Consider the following 24448-nt stretch of genomic DNA (forward strand, 5'->3'; position numbering starts at 1 on the left):
CCTCCTCATTGACCTTAGCTTGCCTCTACCATTTCTTTCCATCCAACAAAAAATCCCTCGCCCTCACAATGCTTTCTTCAAAAATTTCAAAGCTCACACCATCAACAATAAATTTTCTATCCTTCCAGGTTTGAAATATTTGAATAGAGATGACCTTGTTGTGCTTAACCATGCCCTCCAAAAAAGGTAGAATTCCTCCCTCCTATAAGTGGACCATTGTCGCTTCACTATTATTGATACATTCCTCCACACCCACTAGTTCATAAAGAATTTTTATATATTACTAAATTATATTTATTATTTTTTAATTTATAAAATATTTATATTTAGAATAACTAGTTAAATTATATTTAAACTAAAACATTGGCAGTTATTTTTTTAAATGTAAAATGAATGATATTAATTTAATCCACTTATCATTAAAAAATCATATGACACTAAAAGCAACCATCAAATTCTAGGCCTACACAATAGAATGAAATATAGCTTATTTTTGTTCTAATCTCAGTAATGTGCGGAGTGGGTGGTTAAATTTAAGCCTTTCCATTAGAAGAATATATTTTAATAGTATATGTTCACATTGGCATCTAGATGCTAGAATCATTCAATGACTATATGTATATTTATTGTTAATAGAATCAATTTTTTAGAACCCACATGTAAAATTTTACCCCAACATGGGATAAATTTTAGTCCATTATTTTAACTATGTTAATGTTATTCAAAATTATAATAAAAATGGGAAAAAAATTATATTTTAAAATTCTTCTATAAAGTAAATATTAAAGATAATTTAAGAAATTTTGTTAAATAAAATAAAATACACTTATATATTTCTTTATGTATGGTATTTATATCTAACTTTAGAATTAATTAATTTTAAAAAAAATATTTCTTAAAACTAATTTGTGATATTAAAAAGATGCCAAAATGGTGGTTGACCCAAATCAGAAAGAGAAAATAGGCAATATATCACCCGAGAGTCATTATCATAAGATTAACCAACCCCCTCCCTTAATATCAAAAACCTCCAATGTAAAGTTTAAAAAAAAATTATTACTTTTAATAACAATAAAATTGTCCACATTATACATATAATTTGTCCAATAATTCATAGTGACCATTAAAGAAGTCCAGTAGATATTAATAGAAAAAGCCCAATTGTGAAGCAAAGAAACTATCTATCATACCAAAAAGAAAAAAGGAAAATGTACAAGCAAGAGTTAACTCTCCTTGCTTTGATTTCTTGGGTTCTCTAGAGGCAGGCATACCAAGTCATCCACTAGGAAACTATATAGTGAGTAGGTTGTCTTTGCATCCTTGGAATTAGTTCTCCCCTCCTTGTTCATCTACATGAGGTAAAGCATAGTAGCCACTGAGTGCATCACTCGTATAGAGAAATTAAAAATCATGTCAAATTTATCTTCTAGATCCTCATTCTTCTTGATTAGGTAGGTGATGGATTCCTCTAGATTAGCAATATCTGTGTTACCCTGAGATTTTTCTATTTTCCCCATTGTGCTTCTTTCTATATATCACTTCCCACCTAATTATTACCTTTATTTTCATCACCTCCCCAAGGGAACCCCCTTGAATATGACTACCCAAAATAACAACCCTTATATTCAAAGTGGTTTGGCTAGATTGGGGACTTCTTCTACTCTTCTTTGAAAACACATATCACTTTTTCATCTCTCTAAAGTTAAGCCTTCTAATGGTTTCAATACTTGGAATAATCAAAGGACTGTTGTTGATGCTATCTCAAAAAGTGTAGATAGATTTCTTGTTTATTGTTTATGGTTAGTGGCACCCTTACTCTCTCTTTGAAAATCCTAGATTGGAGGGGTTCTAATCATTGCCCAATCAAATTTTCAGCTATTAGGGCTTGTATTCCAAAGAATCCTCCTTTTAAGTTCTAGTTGATGTGGCTTCATGACTCTTCTCTTCATGATTTTGTTTTATCTTGGTGGAAAGATGATGCTCCTTCATATGGTAATGCTATGTTCTCATTTTTAAAAAGGCTTCAATATGTTAAAAGGTAGCTCAGGATATGGAATAGACAATGTTTTGGGAACCTTCACTCTATGAAGAGGCTTGCTCAAGAATATCTTGATGTCATCACAAGGGAAATTAGAGATTGAGGTTTCTCAAAGGATCTTGGAAGGGCTAAATCCCTTGCTTCTAGAGCTCTAAAAGAATGGGAACTTTGAGAGGAGATTTTTTGGAAGCAAAAGGCTAGAGTTGATTGGCTCCAAGAAGGTGATCGAAACACTTCCTTTTTCCATAAAATAGTGCAATCTTGTTGGAATTAGAGAAATATCTCTTCTTTGGTTAATTCTCAATGTATCCAACTAACTTCCTTGCCAACTTTGTTCCAAGAGGCTACTCAGTACTTTTCTACCCTCTTCTTTGAGGACTCTCCTCCTACTAATAATGAAGAAAATATTATTTTATCTTGTATTCCTTCCCTTATCACTCAAGAAATGAATGATTATCTCATGTGACCAATATCTTTGGAAGAGTTGGAGGAGGTGGTCATTGGCATGCTTAAGGGGAAGGCTCCTAGTCCTAATGGCTTTTCAGTTGAGTTCTTTCAGGAATTTTGGGACATCATTAATCATGATTTGTTGGAGGTGGTTAAGGAATCCTATTCTATCAAGTAGATGTGTCAAGCTTTGAATTCTACTTTCTTGACTCTTATTCCAAAGAGAGAGGATGTTAATTAATTGGAGTTTTTTAGATCAATTTCCTTATGTAATGTGGTTTACAAAGTTATTACTAAGTTGATTGCTAAGAGAATTAAAAAGTTGCTTCCCATTACTATCTCAGAAGAACAAGGTGGTTTTGTTGTTGGAAGACAAATTTTGGATGGTTTTGTTATTGCTATTGAGGCTATTTACTCTATGGCTACTTCAAGGGAGAGGGCAATGTTTGTTAAGCTAGATATGGCTAAGGCCTACAATAGGGTTAAATGGAGTTTCCTATGGAGTATTCTTCTTTCTTTTGGCTTTAGCTCTAACTAGGTGTGTTGGACTATGAGCTGTGTTACTTCTACCTCATTTTTCTATTCTTCTTAATTTTCAACCTTCTTAGCTATTTGGTGCCTCTAGAGGCCTCCGCCAGGGTGACTTTCTCTCCCCATATCTATTCATCATCATGGCTGAGAGCTTGGGTAGATTCATTAAGCATCAAGTGTCCCAAAATTCTATCCAGGGGTGGCAGTGGGGTAATGGTTTACCTTCTCTTTCCCATCTTCAATTTGTTGATGATTCTACTCTTGTAGGTCTTGCTAGGATCAAGGAAGCTGAAACCTTTTGACATACTCAAGACATTTATTTGGTAGCTTCAAGCCAAAAATTTAATGAGCAAAAATCTTCCATTTTCTTTTTTAAGACTCCTAATTCTATTTAGCACAGTATTCTTGGTATCCTACGGTTTCAAATTGGGTCACTTCCTTTGACTTATCTTGGTATTCTTATTGTTGTTTCTAGGTAGCTACATCTCTGTTGGAAAAATTTGATTACCAAGCTTTAGGATAAGGTAAATCATTGGACTCACAGATGGCTTTCTACTACTGCTCAAGTTGCTTTTCTTCAATCTATTATGTAAGCTCTTCCTACTTATAGAAGCATGGTTCAGGCTGTTCCTATTTACTTTCTCAAGGATTTTGATGCTCTTTCTTGACAATTCCTTTGGAGTGGTAATTTGTGTATCACTAAATGGAGCTTGATTAGTTGGGAGACTTTTGTAGGCCTAAAAAGGAGGGTGGTCTTGGTCTTTGATCAACTCTATTGAGTAGTCAAGCATTGGCTGCTAATATTTATTAGCAATGGTGCTCTGGAGAATATCAACTTTGGGCTCATATTATCACTCATAAATATTTTCATGGTGGTGATCCTTGCTCTATTTCTGCACTTCCTCTTGAAGGCCATTGCTCAATGGTCTAGCATACTTTAAAGACGGGTGTGATGTTAGTCAAGAGAGGTCTATTCTGGATATGTAAGGGAGGTTCTAAGGCTTTGTTTTGGTCTGATGCTTGGGATGGATTCCCATCCATATTATCCATGTACCCTCATCTTTATACCCTTTGTGATTATTTTCATGCCATTGGATGGGATAAAGTGGCTCATTACAAGACTCCTTATCAATTGGGACCTATTGTTGCTTACAGATGGAAGCACTCTTCTAATTAGCCTCCTAGAGGCATAGACATGGATTGTTAGGAGCTTTCTCAAATTCTAGCATCTAAAGAGTGTTCCTCTTTGCTAGGTCTAGATGTTTTGACTTGGGGGAGGTACATTGTCTGGTAAATATCATGTCTCTGCTAGGTATCACGAGATAACTAGACAATTATTTGGGGATGCTGAGGTCCCTTGGTGGAAGCAAGTTTGGAATAAATTTTCTTGGTCCAAGTTTAATTTTTTCATGTGGCTAGTGGCTCACAACTGTTGTCTTATGTGGGATAATCTTTGTGAACATGGATTTCACGGCCCCTCTTATTGTGTTTTGTGTGGTAATGGGGAGGAGTTTGTCTCCCATCTGTTCTTCCATTGCTCCTATTCTACTCAGCTATGACACCTTTAGTGGAGTTCTTGGGATTGCTCTTGTAGGTATGCTTCCTCTTTGCCTAAGTTCTGGACCCCCTTGGGTAGTGCTCCCTCCAAGTCTTCTCCTCTCCATGCTACTTGGATTGCTAACCCATCCTTCATGCTTTGGCTTTTCTGGCCGGAGAGGAATCATCAAATATTCCAAGATTTTTGGCTTGGTGTTATGCATCTTTGGTGGAAGATCTCACATTCTCTTCAGGAAACTATTCAAGTGAAGTGTGATCTAGATGGGGGTATGGATCTAGTTGATCTTGCTATATGCAATCACCTCAATTTTCATCTTTAGGATGGGGTTGTAGCTGAAAGGTTTCCTTGTGTGTATAGGAAACCTCAGGATTAGAGAAAAGGTCAGGTAAATCAGGATGGGCATTGGACTCCTCCTCCCCATGGAGTTCTAAAAATTAACACTGATGGTTCTTCTCGTGGGAATCCTTGCCCTGCTAGTATTGGGGGAGTGACTCTTTGTAGTTACTATGATGTTTAATTCTTTTTCTCAATACATAAGGTTGATTATACTAACAATCTCATGGAGGCTCAGGCTATTAGATATGCTGTTGAACAATGTTTCTTGCAGGGATGGAGTAAGATTATTTGTTAGTCTAATTCCCAAGTGGTGGTGAACTTTCTTTCCTTGCAGGAGCTTGAGGATGTTAGTTGGTAGCTAGGCACTGTTGTTAATCAGATTATTCTCTTTTGTACCTCTTTTTAGTTCATTAGGATTACTTTTATTCCTCGTGAATGGAATAGAGTTGTTGATTATTTAGCCAAATTGGCTTCTAGTCACGCTCCAAGCTGGAATATTATGGATACGAGAAAACTTTCCTTTGAGATGGTGCAAGAATTTAATGAACTTGATGCTTAGGATCGAGCTCCTTGTTGAGCTCTCCTTGTTTTATTTCTTTCTACCTTAATACATTTTTACCCCTCATTTTCCAAGATAACGAAGTTTCATTATTATGACAATTGATTTTCAAGAAAACAAACACTATTAGTTTGAGTGCCCACAAGATAAAATGGAATGCTCCTATAGTAGCAATTAAATACCACTTCTTAGTAGGTTGTATATGTTATATGCTTCTGGAAATTTTAGTCATGGGTGTTTCCCCTATTCCACATGTCTTTAACAAAATCAAGTAAGGATTATAGAAATGTCATTACAATAGTTCTGACTTCTTGTTGTTTAGAATTTAGAATTTAGGCTTGGAAATTAACAACTCGTATTAAGATTAGGGTAGAACATATAGAATTAGTCAATCATTTTATGTAACATAATTTATTTTACAAAAGTGAACTTTTTTCATATTATTTGATTAATTTTTTAGTTGTTTAAATTAAGTCAATGTATCTTTAGAGGTAAAGACACTTTATATTTTTATATATGTTAAATGTTTTGATAATCTTTTCTACTCAAATGAAAAAATATTTCAAATGTTTTTTTTCTTCTTAATTGAAGAAAAAATTTACATGTTCCTCTCGCATTTAAAAATATTAAAATTTGAACCCCAACAAAAAGAAAGTCACCTTATAAATAAACAAGTAAATGCAAATCAAATTATAACCATAATTAAAGAAAATTCTATTTTAACCTTAGTTAAAACTAATTTAAGTGAACCCTAACTCCAAGCCTTAAGAAATCAACCCTAACTATAAAAATTAGGTTAAACCTAATTCTAATAGTGATCCTAATTTAATTTAACTATAAAAATTAAACTAAACTTAATTCTAATAGATAGAATCTTTACTTTCTAAAAAAACTTCTATGATAAGAGATATGAACCCTAATTTTATACTAATCAATTCTTTAAAAAACTTCTATGATAAGAGATATGAACCCTAATTTTATACTAATCAATTCTTAAATTAAATTAGTATAAATATATCTTTCATTTATTTGAGTAAGAGAAAAAGAGAAAAGAATTTTTATATATGATTATCATTAATTTGTTTATTAATTTAAAAGAAATGAACATACATCTATCTAATTTAAAGAAAATATTGAAAAAGAGTTTGAAAGAAAAATTGAAGCAAAAGTATAAATATAACTTTCATTTATTTGAGTAAGAGAAAAAAAACAAAGAATGTTTATATAAGATTATCACTAATTTGTTTATTAATTTAAAAGAAATGAACATACATCTATCTAATCTATGTAATTTAAACAAAATATTGAAAAGGAGTTTGAAGTAAAATTTTAGTTTATAATGAATCTATAATCTAATGCAAAATAAATTTAAAAATTTAACTAAAATTTATATAATTATTTTTTTTTTAAATTATAAAAAATTCAATTTACTAACAAGGAGCACAATATATAAGATACTGAATAGTTAATAAAATTCTCATAATGAATGATTTGTGACCTAAAACATTAAAAAGTAATCTATATTTACTATTAATAATATATTTTATATTGAAAAATTCAAAATGAATTAATATAATTTTATATTTAAACTTAAATAAATAACACTAGCACCATTGTGCAAAATATAAGCAACAAGTTGTCCCATTCCACAATAGGACTCTTTTCTATCATTTAACAAGCATACTTACTTACACACCATGAATTACTCACCAAAGTTTGACAAAAGTATTAAACTCACCTCATGAAAATGTAAAACAAATAATTCATATTAAAATTTGAAGGATGACTATCTTATTCTTTTAACAAAAGTCAAATGTAAGATAATTACATCAAACCTCTCCACCTTTTTAGGATTCTATGAAAACTCCACTTAAGATGACAAATTAAAATCCCTTAAGAGTTAGTCGTGTGTGAAAATCAAAGTTTGTGATAAAACATATCTAATTTTTCTAGTGCACCCTCCAATGAAAGAAATTAAAGAAATTACAAAAGAATGTAATATATAAAAGCTACAAAATTTGCCACAGTGTACAATCCACATATTCAGATTATTGCATACTACCTTTTGTCCAAATCTTGTAATGTGCAATAAAATCTAAACATAAGTGTAGCACTTTGGGGAAAGACATCAATATTATTTATAATTAGGAAAAATTGTTAAATTCCTTTTAAATCCTTTAAAAATATACACACTTTTTTTTGCAAAGAGAAGTAAAATCTTCTATTTCCAACAACAATAGAGAGGAAAATGAATACTAATTACTTAACAACATTCCCATTATTGATGACCATAGGGAATAGATGCTTAATATAAAAATGGAAAATGAAGATATTTTTAGGTTATCAAAATGTTTCTATGGTTTTTAGTTCTTGATATACCATGAAAATGCTTATGGGAGAAACAAAAGTAATCTAAATATGTGAGAAGAATGAGATAAACAGTAGAGCTTTTCAAGGGGATAGGTGTTGAAATTAATTATGAAAACAATATAATCTTACAAATCCCTTTAGCGTGGTCTAAGTCTTACATAATTAGTATGTGAATACACCTCATTAATGTTTCATCAAATTTAAACCAGAGTACTAATGGTCTATTGTGACCATACAAGGAGCACACAAATTTTCTTATAGCTTGCTATCCTTTTTAAATTTGTTTTTGTTTTTTTTATGTATATCACATTGTGTAGAGGAATTAGAAATTTTAGAGTTTACCTTTCTATGAGATGAGTCCTCTTATAATCTTTGAAGCCATGTGGAATGACCCTCGTCCACATTGTGAACAAATCAAGAGTTCAACTCACAATCTAAATTGACTATAGATGTTTGCATCTAAGCTTTTATGCTTTTATGTAGAAGATTACAATTATTTGAGAAAAAATACATCTAAACTCTAGCCTTCCTTTAACTTTCTTATGTGTAGGAGATGTAGTTCACAAAATTCACTCAGGCCAACTCTTCCAAGATAGCTTCCATTATTTTCCTCTATATCTTACACAAAATTCCTTTTACTATAATTTATATGTTGTAGCTCAATAATTTTTGTTTTCATATTAATTTTATATACTATAGAAAAATAAATAGGAATTATGATTCTTGAGCTGTTCTACACATATTTAATTCTATTTTTGGGATTGAATAGAGCAATAAAATAGGACACATATGAGTTGGGGGATAAATTAAATTTTAGGAATTTGGAATTTTATTTATTTATTTATTCTACATGTAGAATGCTTCAAATTCAATTGCAACAATCTCCCATTCAACCTTCCTTGCTTTCAAATAACTTAAATATGGCAAATCTGAGAATTGTCACCTATATTTTACATAGTAAAAAAGAGCCAATATGTTAGAATATTCCACCCAAAAATAATTAGAGCTTTAACTATACTATTAGTGCTTTTGTTTGCAATTTGAAAAACAACCCACTAATCATTATTTGGCATACCTATCACACCTTCTAGTGTGATTGCTAGTTTATTTAGATATAGTCTTGTTTATTAGTCCCTACCATTAAGGTAGGAGACTATACTATTTCTTTTCACTATCAGTTGGTCTTTGGAAAATGTGCAAGCTCTAAATTATTCCAAATATTGTATAGTTTTATTGATTTTTCCTATTAAACTAAATTTTGAGATCTTTATTTATACTTTCCTATTGGTTGTGGGCTATTTTCCTAGGAGTCTTTTCCATTTTTAAGGTAGGAAATATGAGGAAAGTTAAGAAAGGAAAAAAGAGATCGTGGCACTAGCTCTAGAAGTTAAATATTAGATGTGTCATTTTTTGTGTATGCATTTCTATCTCCACTCTAACGTGTCAATTGTTGTGTTTGCATATCCCCATCTCCACCCTAACACTCTAATGCCTAACAATATTCTCCTTGATATATTAATTTTATTGCAGATTAATTGCATGTTTATTTTGAAGGAGAAGGGAAGTGCAAGAGGAAGATGTTGAATATGCTTGAACGCTAATAGAGGAAGGATCTTTCCAAATTGATAAGCCTCAAGTTGGATATTTTAGCAACCTTCTCATCTTTGCAATTCCATCAAACTCAAAATTTGATAGTTTGGTTGAGTTTGATAATAGATTTTGATGTTAATTTAAACTTGTGATTATATAATAATAGATTAATGGAAGATAGAAAATATCAATATTTGCTAACATGACTTAAAACCTACTCAAGGCTTGTGCTCTACTCTTTCTCCATTTTCTCCTTAATATAATCCATGTTATGTGTTTATATATAGTTTTTAATACAACCAGTTGGTGGGAAATGCTTTGCTTGCTATGCATACAAAATTTGGTCTTTCACATTGCACATAAGGTATTTGACAAAATACCTCCTAGAAAAGTGGTTCCTAGAACACAATCATTGCAGCCTATATGCAAAATGGTGATGAGAAGAAAGCCTTGCAAGTATTTAGTGAAATTGAAGAATACCCTGATGCGATTATCACTGCCTCTATTCTTCTTGTATATAGTCAATTGGGTTGTATTTCTCTTGCAATCATCTCTAGATTGGATACACTTTCTACACAATTCTCTCCTTTATGTGTATGAAAAGTGGTGATTTAGATGATGTGTGTTAATTGTTGGTCAAAATGCCTCACAAAGATGTGGTATCCTAGAATGTTATGCAAGTTTTGCACAAAATGGGCAATATGAGGATTCCCTAAACATATCAAGTGAAATGCATAGGGTAGTAGCTTTGAAATTACATGTCTCTTGGATTATTACATGTCAATGCAGAAGCCCATCTATTTAAAGAAAAGGTTGTGGACATAGCAAAGGATATTACAACTAGAAGTTTGTTTGTTGAACAAGGTTGTGGTAAGGCTTATATGACTACTTATCTATTCTCTCCTATACAACATGTTCATGGAGGGTGATAATATTTTAAATTCTTTTTTTTGGCTTTTCTTAAACATGTTTTCAAGTTTCTGCTTAGGGTTTTATTAAAGAGGGGTTTAATTAGTCTAATGGTTTCTAATTTGGTTTTACTCAAAAAAAAAATGGCTTTATTCCAAATAACATTTTTTATTTCTAGATATCCTATTTGGTGGAGTAATAAAGATTTTTATAGTTTTCACCATTATTTGAGAAAATAAAGCATTCATCTCTACTTTTCTAGACAAATAAATCCATTTTTATTAGGCCTTTTGGGCCAAATAATAGATATAGTTATTATTTTTTGGGTTGATATAATTTTAATTTTGTGGTCAATTCAAATGAAAGCATGTTGAAATTAATTTTTCAGAAAATGTGATGAATCAGGATAGTAGAAGGATAGTAGAGTTTCTGGTAGGAATGGAACCTAAGGCTATAGAGGTGGTACATGTAGATTCTATCAAGGGTTTGTAGTACGAAAAAAGCTATTATTCAAAATAGAAACTATGTCTTGTATGACTTGGAAGTAGTTTTAGCACTTTGACAAAGGAAGATGTCCCACATTTTTTAAAGGATGTTTTCAAAGTTGTTGGATTCACTTACCAACTACTTGTGACCACGACTAGGGCTCTAATGATACCATGTTCATTAGTTTTAGCATTTTAATTATATAAATCTAAAGATGATTCATAATTGTGCCTTTTGATAGAACTTTTTCATTATTTTTATTTCTTGATTAAAAAAAGAATTAGTTAATTCATTACTTATAGTTACCATTATGGAAGTTTTCTATTATCAAATATTAATATTCTACAACATACCTATATTAGTAAGGAATGAAATTCGTGTTCAATAAAATTCTTTCAATGGTTGTCCTCAAGTTATGATATTTATTCTTTGATAGTCATTCTTGTTTTTGAAGTGATATATATGAATCATTAAGTGGTAATTATTTATAAAGACTCTTCAGTTTATTTTCGTTGAATTTTCTTCCCTATTACTAGGGTTATTAAGAATGGAATCTTAATTTCATCATATTCATACATTCCCGTTGTCTTCAGTATAGGTCCTAATTATTTAATCTCATGGTATGAGTGCCATGACAAATATTCCATACTCTAAATCCCCTTTTATGTTTCCACTATCAAAAAAAAAAAAAAAAAAATGTCTTAAAGATTTTTATGTTGGTTAGATATTTGGAAGAATCCTAAAATCCTTTATCCAACATACCATGATAACAAGGGTATAACTGAGCACTTCATCAAGCATGTGATGCAGAAGGCATTTTACCTATACCTAACGAGCACTTGGTACAATCGTGGTATTATGATGTGAAGATTAAAATTTTCTTAAAGAAGAGTAGAAATGTATGTCTCTTATCCCCAAGGTTTAAATCTTAATAAACATCAAATCTAAATTAGGTAACCACTTATCCCACCTCCAAAAATTGCATATTTTCTTCTGCAACTAGATTTATCTTCCTTTATATATGCTCTTGAATTTTTATCTATATACACTATTTAAATTTTGGCAGACCTAGGACTAGTTGAATTATCCACAAAATATAGTATGGATGATATAAATTATGTTGCTACCAGAGCTTGTTGCTAGGTTGCTATATTTTGGACAAATGGCTTCTATCACACCTACCAACTTTTATTGTATGTAATTCATGCTTTCACACAGTGCTAGGGAGACACTATTCAACTATTTGAAGGAACCTTGGATTGGAACTCTAAACTAGTTTATCTCCAACATCCTTATCTCTTTCACTAGTTAATAGTCTAAACACCTAGAACAACTAGATCATAATTACATTATAGTTTTCTTGAATTTTTTCTCTTTTGTAAATAGGTTGCTTTTATAATAGTTAACTTGTGCACAACTCAAGAACTTTCTTTGGATTTAGATATCAGTAGCGAGCACCATGGCTAGTCAGTAGTTCTAACTAGAAAGTTCTAATCATCTTGTTTTCTCTGGAAACTCTTGAGTGGATATAATCAATCAAACAAAACTATCATATAAAGTTATCTCATCCAATCACCTTTTTTCTCCAAAGATATTGGAGAACTCAAAACTTTGAAGGATTTATTGTATGTGATATGTTTTAGGAAACACAACATTGTGCAGCTATGATGTAAAGATGTTGTTTAGAAGAAGCATCTATAATTGAGGAAGTAATTGGTGTGATCAATGACCAACCAATAACCAAGTGAAATAACTAATACACCATTTTTTTTTACATTAGAGAAAAGATAGAAAATGGAACATATTGAAGCCATCAACTATGATCAATTATGATGAAATATATACTCTACTAATCAGCACTAACAACTTTAGCCATTTACATAATTGAAAAGTTTAAAACTGTGTTACAAAACTTAATGATTCCAGTAACTTCAATATATTATACAACATAACTTCAATACTTGCACCTCGTAAACACCATTAAATTTAGAATGGCAATGGCTTGACAATTTTATCCATTTCAATCTTTAAAATTGAAAGACCCAAGAAACATTTTTTTATGTACCTCTACTAGTTCTCAAACTTATTATAGCTAATATGCTTCTTGTCCAAATTCATAGTTAAAGGTGTCAGAGCTTAGATAATGTCATAGTGTGTGCTTTCTTTTGATGTATCAAAGTCATAGAATCCATGCTTTGCAAGTGAAAAACATATGCCATATAAAGAACTTGACCTTTTCTATATTTCATCATTATTAGTTCATTCCATACCATAAATTAATTTACATTCAAATTTTCAATTAGTTAATTCCTACTCCCCACTATTAATAGTTCATTAATAGTTTAATCCAACTCCTAAATTAATTTTGCATTATTATTTTTACTGTTGACTGCTCATTAGGTCCATTGAGAAAAAACCTTTTGGAGAGGCTTTATTGTAAAATATTTATCCTTTTTCCCTCTAAAATCAATCATTTTATTATTTATTTCATTAAATCTTTGTTTTTTATTTTCATTCCTATTCTTTTGAGTGTTCTTTCTATTATGGTCTAGCCCATTTGATTTGTTTGTTGCATTTTTGGTTACCTCCTTGGCCTCTCTTTGTTTCACTAAGTTATGATTGTTCAATTGTTACAAGAAGTTTGAGATCCTTGTGAAGACCTCATTTCATTTCATTATTTAGGATGAGATATGTGTGAGAATATTTTCATATCATGATGGTGTAATAGTTTTCATTGAGATCATCAATGCTTCACCATTCTAACTAGACTTTCTTTAATGACGATGTCTTTGTTTCACTAAGTTATGATTGTTCAATTGTTACAAGTTTGAGATCCTTGTTAAGACCTCATTTCATTTCATTATTTAAGATGAGATATGTGTGAGAATATTTTCATATCATGATGGCTAAGAAATAGTTTTCATTAAGATTGTTAGTGCTTCACCATTCTAACTACGATTTCTTTAATGCCGATATCAATGGAAATGAAAAATATATTCTAATTTGAATTAGTAATTTTTATTTATTATTTATATTTATCATTAGTAGTCACTAAGATGTGGAATCTAATAGAAGGAACTTGATGGATCCCAAAAACATGTCGAATATTGCCTACCACAGAGTTATAGGGTTTGTTGAAATTTACTCTTTTATAGAGATATATTTAAGTGGAAATAAAATAAAATGTTAGTTTGGAGTAATAAAATGAAGGAAAAAGAGTACTTCATGCAATAGAACAATGATTGGAAAAAATGAAGACAATGACTACTTATTTATGGGACAATGACTGCCCAAAAGATGGTTGTACCCCTAAGGATAAAAAAGGATGGTTTTAACCCCAAGGATAAGAAAGGAAAATAATGTATGTTTACAATTTTATTTCAATGGATCTAATGCTTTAAAGGAAAACCTCTAAAATTTCTTTGATGGATTTTTCTATGAAGTGGGTTATGTTTTGTAACAAGATCTCGATTATAGTTTTATTCTCTTCATAAACATTATAAAATAGTTCCTTCTTAAAAGTATATATCTAGTAATCAGGTTAATTCTTACATGATACTAATTATCTTGGTGAATAAATTCTTTTCATATGATTTTCACACTTGCATTAAATGATATGAATTCCTACTCTTTGTGTAATTGTTAGGATTGTCCATTAATGTAATGCAAGAAGATATGATGAGGAGAAAAAAAAATAAAAGCTTACGATCTAATGGCTCTCAAGTATCAAGGTCCTTCGTTTCCAACAAACTTTCTAGTATAATTTTCTAAGAGATTCAACTATATTCTACTTGATCAAATTATCCTTTCTCTAATAATAGATGTTACATTCTCTCATTAAATGCCAAAACATGCTAAAATTGCATAACATTTAGCTTTCCAATATAAAAATGCTTAGTGGTGTGCTATAATTCAGCCTTTGTAAATAATTTTCTATTTATGATTTTTATGTAATTCTTTTTTTAAATATTTGTACCGAATGTGGATAGAGAACTGTGAAAAAGAGTTGAGGGAAACATAAAACATGTTAGATAAAGAATGTATTAAATTTATAAAGAGTTAATTGATTTTACTCATTCTATACAAAGACTGGAGTTAGGAAAATATATCTAGAGCAGATCTAGAGAAACATATCAGTATTAGATTTATTCACTATTATAAAAATCTATAATAGTTCAAAAATAGCTTCATAGAGGCCAACCTAATATTTAATTAAATTTATTATAAGTTATAGAACATAAAAACATAATTTTTTAGTTTGTAATATTTGTACAAATTACTTTAAATTTTTTTCTCTATAATATATAATATTTGTATATATTATTTTCAATTCATTCATATTGAGCATGAATTGTTGGAGTTAATTTCCAACTATCTTAGTTATTTCACTGTAGACCTCTTTATCCTTCTAATGTACACTAATTCACTCTTCCACCTTGCTCTGTCCTCTTCCTCATTTCATAGAGGATATTATTCTTTTTTGATTTAAAAATATAATTTTTTCGTAGTTTCCTTATGATCCAATGGATTGAATTGATGTCAGAACCAATGTCAAAGAAAATTTGGATTCTACTTTATTGAAAAACATCTTATTGCAGAAACACACATATAGAAAGAAAAGGAGGAATAGTGCAGTAGGTTGTATTGATGTAGCAACAACAAGACATATTTTAAGAATAAAACTTTCTTTTATACTATATTTTCAAAAAAAAAAAGAGAACTTTGTGTTATGCATCAGATAATTGTGTTTTTATTTTAAAGCTTACTAAAAGTTTTTTTAATTTTTGTGTGCATCTCTATTTTATCCATGTTTGTGGGTTGTTTAATGTTCTCTTTTATTATTTTTCTCCATTTTCTCTTACCATTGTCTATAAATTCTACCATTGTCTATCTCTGACCATTGTTTATAAATTCTAGAAAGTGGATGGTAATTAAAATGATCTAATATTGATATGAATTCTTATTTTAGAATATTCAATTTTTTTTTCCATCAAAATCTAATCAAATGTTAGTTTTCCAAGAGTAGTAGTGACTTTTTTAGAAGTAAAGCAACCTACCACAGAGTATCATCATTTGTATTTCATCCAAAATTTCATCAAATTTATATTAATCTGAAAGATGAAATTAATTTACATTTTTCTGAGAAAAGATGGATAATATCAAAATCCAACATTGGCCTAATGTAGCTATAAGAATCCACGATGTAGCTTGGTGAACATAATAGTGATGTAAGGTGGTAGGCTAAGATTAGGATGTTTCACACACAAATGTATTTGGGAACCTTTAGTGAGCACATCATTCTCAATTTGTATTATAATATTTTCAATAAATATTTTTAAAGATGAGGTAACTAAATTTTATGACTTTGGTGTCATTTAATTTAGAGGATACAATGTTGTTACACATTTTGACAAAAACAGATATGATGTGGGAGGCATCATGAGCAACAATTTGTTTTAGGAAGAAAAGTGAAGTGTATTACACTGAACTAATTTATTCTCCTCCATTCTTATAGCCATGTTCATAGTTAGTTGAAATTAATAAGGAGATCACATTTCCTAGTTGTCCAAGTTCGTTGTCCATGTTTTCGGCAATAGGAACCAATTGCAAGTTATTTCATTATTGTTGTAATATTGATTTTCATGCTTATTAATATGGAGCAACTTTTTTTCATGCTTCCATAGTTGGCCTCCACATAATCTTATTTTTCTATTCTTAGTTACTATAAAACTCTCTATAAACAAGGATTTTTGATAACTCTTAAACTTTCTATATATTAATATTTTCTTTTGATTTTATTTTTAAATAGATATTTAATTTTTATAATGCACTAATATATATTATACATAGTCTCAAATACATTTTGCATTGGAAAGTTATTTAGATTTCTATAAAATTGCTATCTAATTTCTAAAAAATTTCAAGATATAAATTATAACATATAACTTCTTTATTATTACATTCTAAAAATTGAATAACTAATTCTAATTTTCTATTATCAAATATTAATATTCTACAACATACCCATATCAGCAAGGAATGAAATTTGTGTTAGACAACATCTTTTCAATGGTTGTCCTCAAGTTATGATATTTATTCTTTGATCATCATTCTTATTTTTGCAGTGATATATATGAATCATCAAGTGGTAATAATTTATAAAGACTCTTTAGTTTATTTTTGTTGAATTTTCTTCCCTATTACTAGGGTTATTAAGAATGGAATCTAATTTTCATCATATTCATCCATTCCCGTTGTCTTCAGTATAGGTCCTAATTATTTAATCTCATGGTATGAGTGCCATGAAAATTTTTCCATACTCTAAATCCCCTTCTAGTTTCCACTATCAAAATAAATAAAAAATAATGTCTTAAACATTTTTATGTTAGTTAGATATGTGGAAGAATCCTAAAATCCTTTATCCAACATACCATGACAACAAGGGAGTAGTTGAGCACTTCATCAAGCATGTGATGCAGAAGGCATTTTACCTTTACCTAACGAGCACTTGGCACAATCATGGTGTTATGATGTGGAGATTAAAAATTGCTTAAAGAAGTGTAGAAATGTATGTCTCTTATCCCCAAGGTTTAAATCTTAATAAACATCAAATCTAAATTAGGTAACCACTTATCCCACCTCCAAAAATTGCATATTTTCTTCTGCAACTAGATTTATCTTCATTTATATATGGTCTTGAATTTTTTTATATATACACTATTTAAATTTTGGCAGACCTAGGACTAGTTGAATTATCCACAAAATATAGCGTGGATCATATAAATTATGTCGCTACCAAAACTTGTTGCAAGGTTCCTAGATTTTGGAGAGATGGCTTCTATCACACCTACCAACTTTTATTGTATGTAAGTCATGCTTTCGCATAGTGCTAGGGAGACAATATTCAAATATTTGAAGGCACCTTGGATTGGAAGTCTAAACTAGCTGATCTCCAACATCCTTATCTCTTTTACTAGTTAATAGTCTAAACACCGAGAACAACTAGATCATAATTAGTTTATAGTTTTCTTGAATATTTTCTCTTTTGTAAATAGGTTGCTTTTATAATAGTTAACTTGTGCACAACTCAAGTACTTTCTTTGGATTTAGATATCAGTACTAAGTACCATGGCTGGTCAATAGTTCTAACTAGAAAGTTCTAATCATCTTGCTTTCTTTGGAAACTCTTGAGTGGATATAATCTATCAGACCAAACTATCATATAAAGTTATCTCATCCCATCACCTCTGTTCTCCAAAGATATTGGAGAACTCAAAACTTTGAAGGATTTATTGTATGTGATATTTTTGAGGAAACACAACATTGTGCAGGTATGATGTAAAGGTATTGTTTAGAAGAAGCATCTTTAATTGAGGAAGTAATTGGTGCGATCAATGACAAACCAATGACCAAGTGAAATAACCAATACACCATGTGTTTTTACATTAGAGAAAAGATTGAAAATGGAACATATTGAAGCCATCAACTAAGATCAATTATGATGAAAGATATACTCTAGTAATCAACACTAACAACTTTAGCCATTTACATAATTGAAAAGTTTAAAACTGTGTTACCAAACTTAATGATTCCAGTAACTTCAATATATTATACAACATAAGTTCAATACTTGCACCTCATAAATACCATTAAATTTAGAATGGCAATGGTTGGACAATTTTATCCATTTCAATCTTTAAAATTGAAAGACTCAAGAAACATTTTTTTATGTACCTCTACTAGTTCTCAAACTTATTATAGCTAATATGCTTTTTGTCCAAATTGAATCAATTTTTGAGCCTTTGAGTGCAATTGTGCCCCTCTTGATGACCATAATGGGAATTGACTTTGTTTCTGCAATATAATTTTCTATATCAAAGGATTACAAAAAGAATCCTACAGTGCACATCTACAATAGAAAATAATTACCCAAGGGAACTTGGATTTGGAAGCCCATATAGACCCTTTGGTACTTATCTGCTTTGTTCAACCCAAGGTGCATTTTTCTTTGATGACCCTAAACTTTCTTGAAGATTATTTCAACATTCAAGAAATGTCATTTTGATCAACTTGTGGGCAACTATCTTTAAGACCGTACATGTTAATAGCTATATTTTGAAAACTATTACTAAAGACTTGCTAAATGTAATGCCATGTGTTAACTTTACTAAAGTTTCTATTCATCTAGAATCAGAAGAAAAAGGTGTCAGAGCTTAGATAATGTCATAGTGTTTGCTTTATTTTGATGTATCAAAGTCATTGAATCCATGCTTCGCAAGTGTAAAACATACGCCATATAAAGAACTTGACCTTTCCTATATTTCATCATTAATAGTTCATTCCATACCATAAATTAATTTACATTCAAATTTTAAATTAGTTAATTCCTACTCCCCACTATTAATAGTTCATTAATAGTTTAATCCAACTCCTAAATTAATTTTGCATCATTATTTTTACTGTATACTGCTCATTAGGTCCATTGAGAAAAAACATTTTGGAGAGGCTTTATTGTAAAATCTTTATCATTTTTCCCTCTAAAATCAATCATCTTATTATTGACTTCATTAAATATTTGTTTATTATTGTCATTCCTTTTGTTTTGAGTTTTGTTTTCATTATGGTCTGGCCCATTTGATTTGTTTATTGTATTTTTGGTTAGCTCCTTGGCCTCTCTTTGTTTCACTAAGTTATGATTGTTCAATTGTTACAAGAAGTTTGAGATCCTTGTGAACACCTCATTTCATTTCATTATTTAGGATGAGATATGTGTGAGAATATTTTCATATCATGATGGTGTAATAGATTTCATTGAGATTGTCAGTGCTTCACCATTCTGACTAGACTTTCTTTAATTATGATATCTTTGTTTCACTAAGTTATGATTGTTCAATTGTTACAAGTTTGAGATCCTTGTGAAGACCTCATTTCATTTCATTATTTAAGATGAGATATGTGTGAGAATATTTTCATATCATGATGGCTAAGAAATAGTTTTCATTAAGATTGTCAGTGCTTCACCATTCTAACTAGGCTTTCTTTAATGCCGATATCAATGGAAATGAAAAATATATAATAATTTGAATTAGTAATTTTTATTTTTTATTTATAATTATCATTAGTAGTCACCAAGATGTGGAATCTAATTGAAGGAACTTGATGGATCCCAAAAACATGCCCAATATTGCCTACCATGGAGTTATAGGGTTTGTTGATATTTACTCTTATATAGAGATATATTTAAGTGGAAATAAAATAAAATGTTAGTTTGGAGTAATAATATGAAGGAAAATGAGTACTTCATGCAATAGAACAATGATTGGAAAAACTGAAGACAATGACTGCTTAATTATTGGACAATGACTACCTAGAAGATGGTTGTACCCCTAAGGATAAAAAAGGATGGTTGTAACCCCAAGGATAAAAAAGGAAAATCATGTATGTTTACAATGTTATTCCAATGCATCCAATGCTTTAAAGGAAAATCTCTAAAATTTCTTTGATGGATTTTTCTATGAAGTGGGTTATGTTTTGTAACAAGATCTCCATTATAGTTTTATTCTCTTCATAAACATCATAAAATAGTTCCTTCTTAAAAGTATATATCTAGTAATCAGGTTAGTTCTTACATGATACTAATTATCTTGCTGAGTAAATTCTTTTCATATGATTTTTGCACATGCATTAAATGAAATGAATTCCTACTCTCTGTGCAATTGTTGTCTATAATAGGATTGTTCATTAATGTAATGCAAGTAGATATGATGAGGAGAAAAAAAAAAGTCAAAGCTTATGATCTAATGGCTCTCAAGTATCAAGGTCCTTCATCTCCAACAAACTTTCTAGTATAATTTTCTAGGAGATTCAACTATATTCTACTTGATCAAATTATCCTTTCTCTAAGAATAGATGTTACATTCTCTCATTAAATGCCAAAACATGCTAAAATTGCATAACATTTAGCTTTCCAATAAAAAATGTTTAGTGGTGTGCTATAATTTAGCCTTTGTAGATAATTTTCTATTTATGATTTTTATGTAATTCTTTTTTTAAAAATTTGTACCAAACGTGGATAGAGAACTATGAGAAAGAGTTGAAGGAAACATAAAACATGTTAGTTAAAGAATGTATTAAATTTATAAAGAGCTAATTGATTTTCCTCATATCTATACAAAGACTGGAGTTAGGTGAATATATCTAGAACAGATCTAAAGAAACATATCAGTATTAGATTTATTCACTATTATAAAAATCTATAATAGTTCACAAATATCTTCATAGAGGCCAACGTAATATTTAAATAAATTTATTATAAGTTATAGAACATAAAAACATATTTTTTTAGTTTGTAATATTTGTACAAATTACTTTTAATTTTTTTCTCTACAATATATAATCTTTGTATATATTATTTTCAATTCATTCATATTGAGCATGAATTGTTTGAGTTAATTTCCAAATATCTTAGTTATTTCACTATAGACCTCTTTATCCTTCTAATATACACTAACTCACTCTTCCACCTTGCCTTGTCCTCTTCCTCACTTCATAGAGGAATTTTTTAAAAAAAATTTAAAAATATAATTTTTTCATAGTTCCCTTATGATCCAATGAATTGAATTGATGTCAGAACCAATGTCAAAGAAAATTTGGATTCTACTTTATTGAAAAACTATTTATTGTAGAAACACACATATAGAAAGAAAAGGAGGAATAGTGCAGTAGGTTGTATTGATGTAGCAACAACAAGACATATTTTAAGAATAAAACTTTCTTTTATACTATATTTTCAAAACAAAAAAGATAACTTTGTGTTATGCATCAGATAATTGTGTTTTTATTTTAAAACTTACTAAAAGTTTTTTTAATTTTTGTGTGCATCTGTATTTTATCTATGTTTGTGGGTTGTTTACTGTTCTCTTTTATTATTTTTTCCCTTTTTCTCTTACCATTGTCTATAAATTCTGTCGTTGTCTATCTCTTACCATTGTTTATAAATTCTAGAAAGTAGACAATAATTAAAATGATCTAATATTAATATGAATTCTTATTTTAGAATATTCAATTTTTTTTTCCATCAAAATCTAATCAAATGTTAGTTTTCCAAGAGTAGCAGGGACTTTTGTAGAAGTAAAGCAAGCTACTACAGAGTATCATCGTTTGTATTTCATAATTATTTTCATCAAATTTATATTAATTTAAAAGATGAAATTAATTTACATTTTTCTTGGAAAAGCTGGATAATATCAAAATCCAACGTTGGCCTAATGTAGCTATAAGAATCCACGATTTAGCTTGGCAAACATAATAGTGATGGAAGGTGGTAGGCTAGGATTAGGATGTTTGACAAAGAAATGTATCTGGGAACCTTTAGTGAGCACATCATTCTCAATTCATATTATAATATTTTCAGTAAATATTTGTAAAGATGAGGTAACTAAATTTTATGACATTGGTGTCATTTAATTTAGAGGATATAATGTTGTTACACATTTTGACAAAAACAGATATGATGTGGGAGGCATCATGAACAACAATTTGTTTTAGGAAGAAAAAGTAAGTGTGTTACACTGAACTAATTTATTCTCCTTCATTCTTATAGCCATGTTCATAGTTAGTTGAAATTAATAAGGAGAACACATTTCCTACATGTCCAAGTTCATTGTCCATGTTTCCGGCAATAGGAACCAATTGCAAGTTCTTTCATTATTGTTGTAAAATTGATTTTCATGCTTATTAATATGGCGCAACTTTTTTTCATGCTTCCATAGTTGGCCTCCACATCATCTTATTTTCTTGTTCTTAGTTACTATAAAACTCTCTATAAACAAGGATTTTTTATAACTCTTAAACATTCTGTCTATTAATATTTTCTTTTGATTTTTTTAAAAAATAGATATTTAATTTTTATATTGCACTAATATATATTATACATAGTCTTGAATACATTTTGCATTGGCAAGTTATTTAGATTTCTATAAAATTACTATCTAATTTGTAAAATTTGTCAACATATAAATTATAACATATAACTTCTATATTATTACATTCTAAAAATTGAATAACTAATTCTAATTTTCTTTAAAAATTTAAATTTTATACTATTGTCATTACAACCTAGATATATAGAATCCCAGATTATTTTGCAAAGGCACCTCCTTACCATATTAGAAGCACTTTAAGATATCTCCTTCATATTAAAAAACTAAAATTTTCCTCAATGTTGACATGCAAGTTGGGTTAGTACTGCTAGCAAAGATTATGATGTTTAAGAAGAGATAAGGCCAAGGAATCATGAAAAAATGGAATTAATGGAACTTTGAGTGTTAATTTTACTATTTAGTTTATTAAGCACAAGACCAAATTAATTATATAATGAAAATCATGAGTAACCCCATTATAAACAAAATTTTACTAATGCATGACATTAGACTCAAATCTAGTTAACCTTGAACATATTCATATTGATCTATTATTGTTTTTCTATGTGATCATTTGAACAAGGCATTGTACATGCCAAATTATATTTCAACACCATTTTAAAAGTCAAAATTGGTTCAACCTATGTGTACACAATGAAATTATCTTCCAGCCCACACATATGAAATTAAATTCCTCCTCATTCCTATATATAGTATGTACAATGGTGACCTTTTACTTTATAATTTATTTTTGTGACTTATTTTTGTTTGGATAGCTTTTAGTTGATATACCAATTCTTTAACTTTAGTCTTAAATCTTTAGTCTCAAATGATTAGGTTAGATGGTATCTCCATCTTTAAAAAAAGTCCAAAAGAATACCAGTTCACACACATTCTCCTCATGTCCTATCTTAGGCAGGGACTTTACCTGCGCACAGCTCTTGTTTAGATATAGTCTTTCCATACTGACAAAAGCAACCATTCACTGTAGCATTACTTGGGTTTCCCCAAGTTCAAACAATTATCACATAGGAAATCTAGATACGGTATAAAAGCGGATAAATCCCATCAAATTGCATTGTAGCGGATCAAATTTTTAGTGAGTCGATGACATAATTGATATGGTGGCGCCCTCAGCACGTGCCAATACGATTATAAAACTCTAAAATTCTAATTATGCTTTGTTTTATCTGATATCGGCCTGCAACAACGACAAAGCTGACCTTGATAGTTTTTAAATTTTGTGCATTGAAGCTTCTACCGAGAGTGCTCACGACCTGACCTGCTATCGTCGATTTTCGCGAGTTGAGGTGATCTCATATCCTTCAATTGTATCTCCCGAGCACTGCAACCGGCTGTCTTGCACAAGAGTCACGGACTCTCATTATGTAGACTAATAAAAAGAAAATTCAGATAGTTTGCCATTAGTCTTACTCGAATATTGAACTTTAACTTTGATAGCTTTACTTCTCACTTTAACTAGTGAATTCTAGCCTTATTACCCACTCCGCCAGCTGATACGATTGTAGAGCTTTTCAAATTGGATTTGCTTTGTATCGTGTGATATCGTGCTGGAACGACAACGACTTTGATACTTTTAAAGTTGCCGAGATATGATTGTAGTGCGTACGATCTCAGCAGTGTCCCCCACTAAAAACAGGATTAAGCAATATGTCTAGAAAATATCAGCAGTGTCCCCCACT

The sequence above is a fragment of the Cupressus sempervirens genome, chromosome 3 (assembly GCF_028749045.1).
Source record: "Cupressus sempervirens isolate cs-2001-9-10 chromosome 3, ASM2874904v1, whole genome shotgun sequence".
NCBI lineage: Eukaryota > Viridiplantae > Streptophyta > Pinopsida > Cupressales > Cupressaceae > Cupressus > Cupressus sempervirens.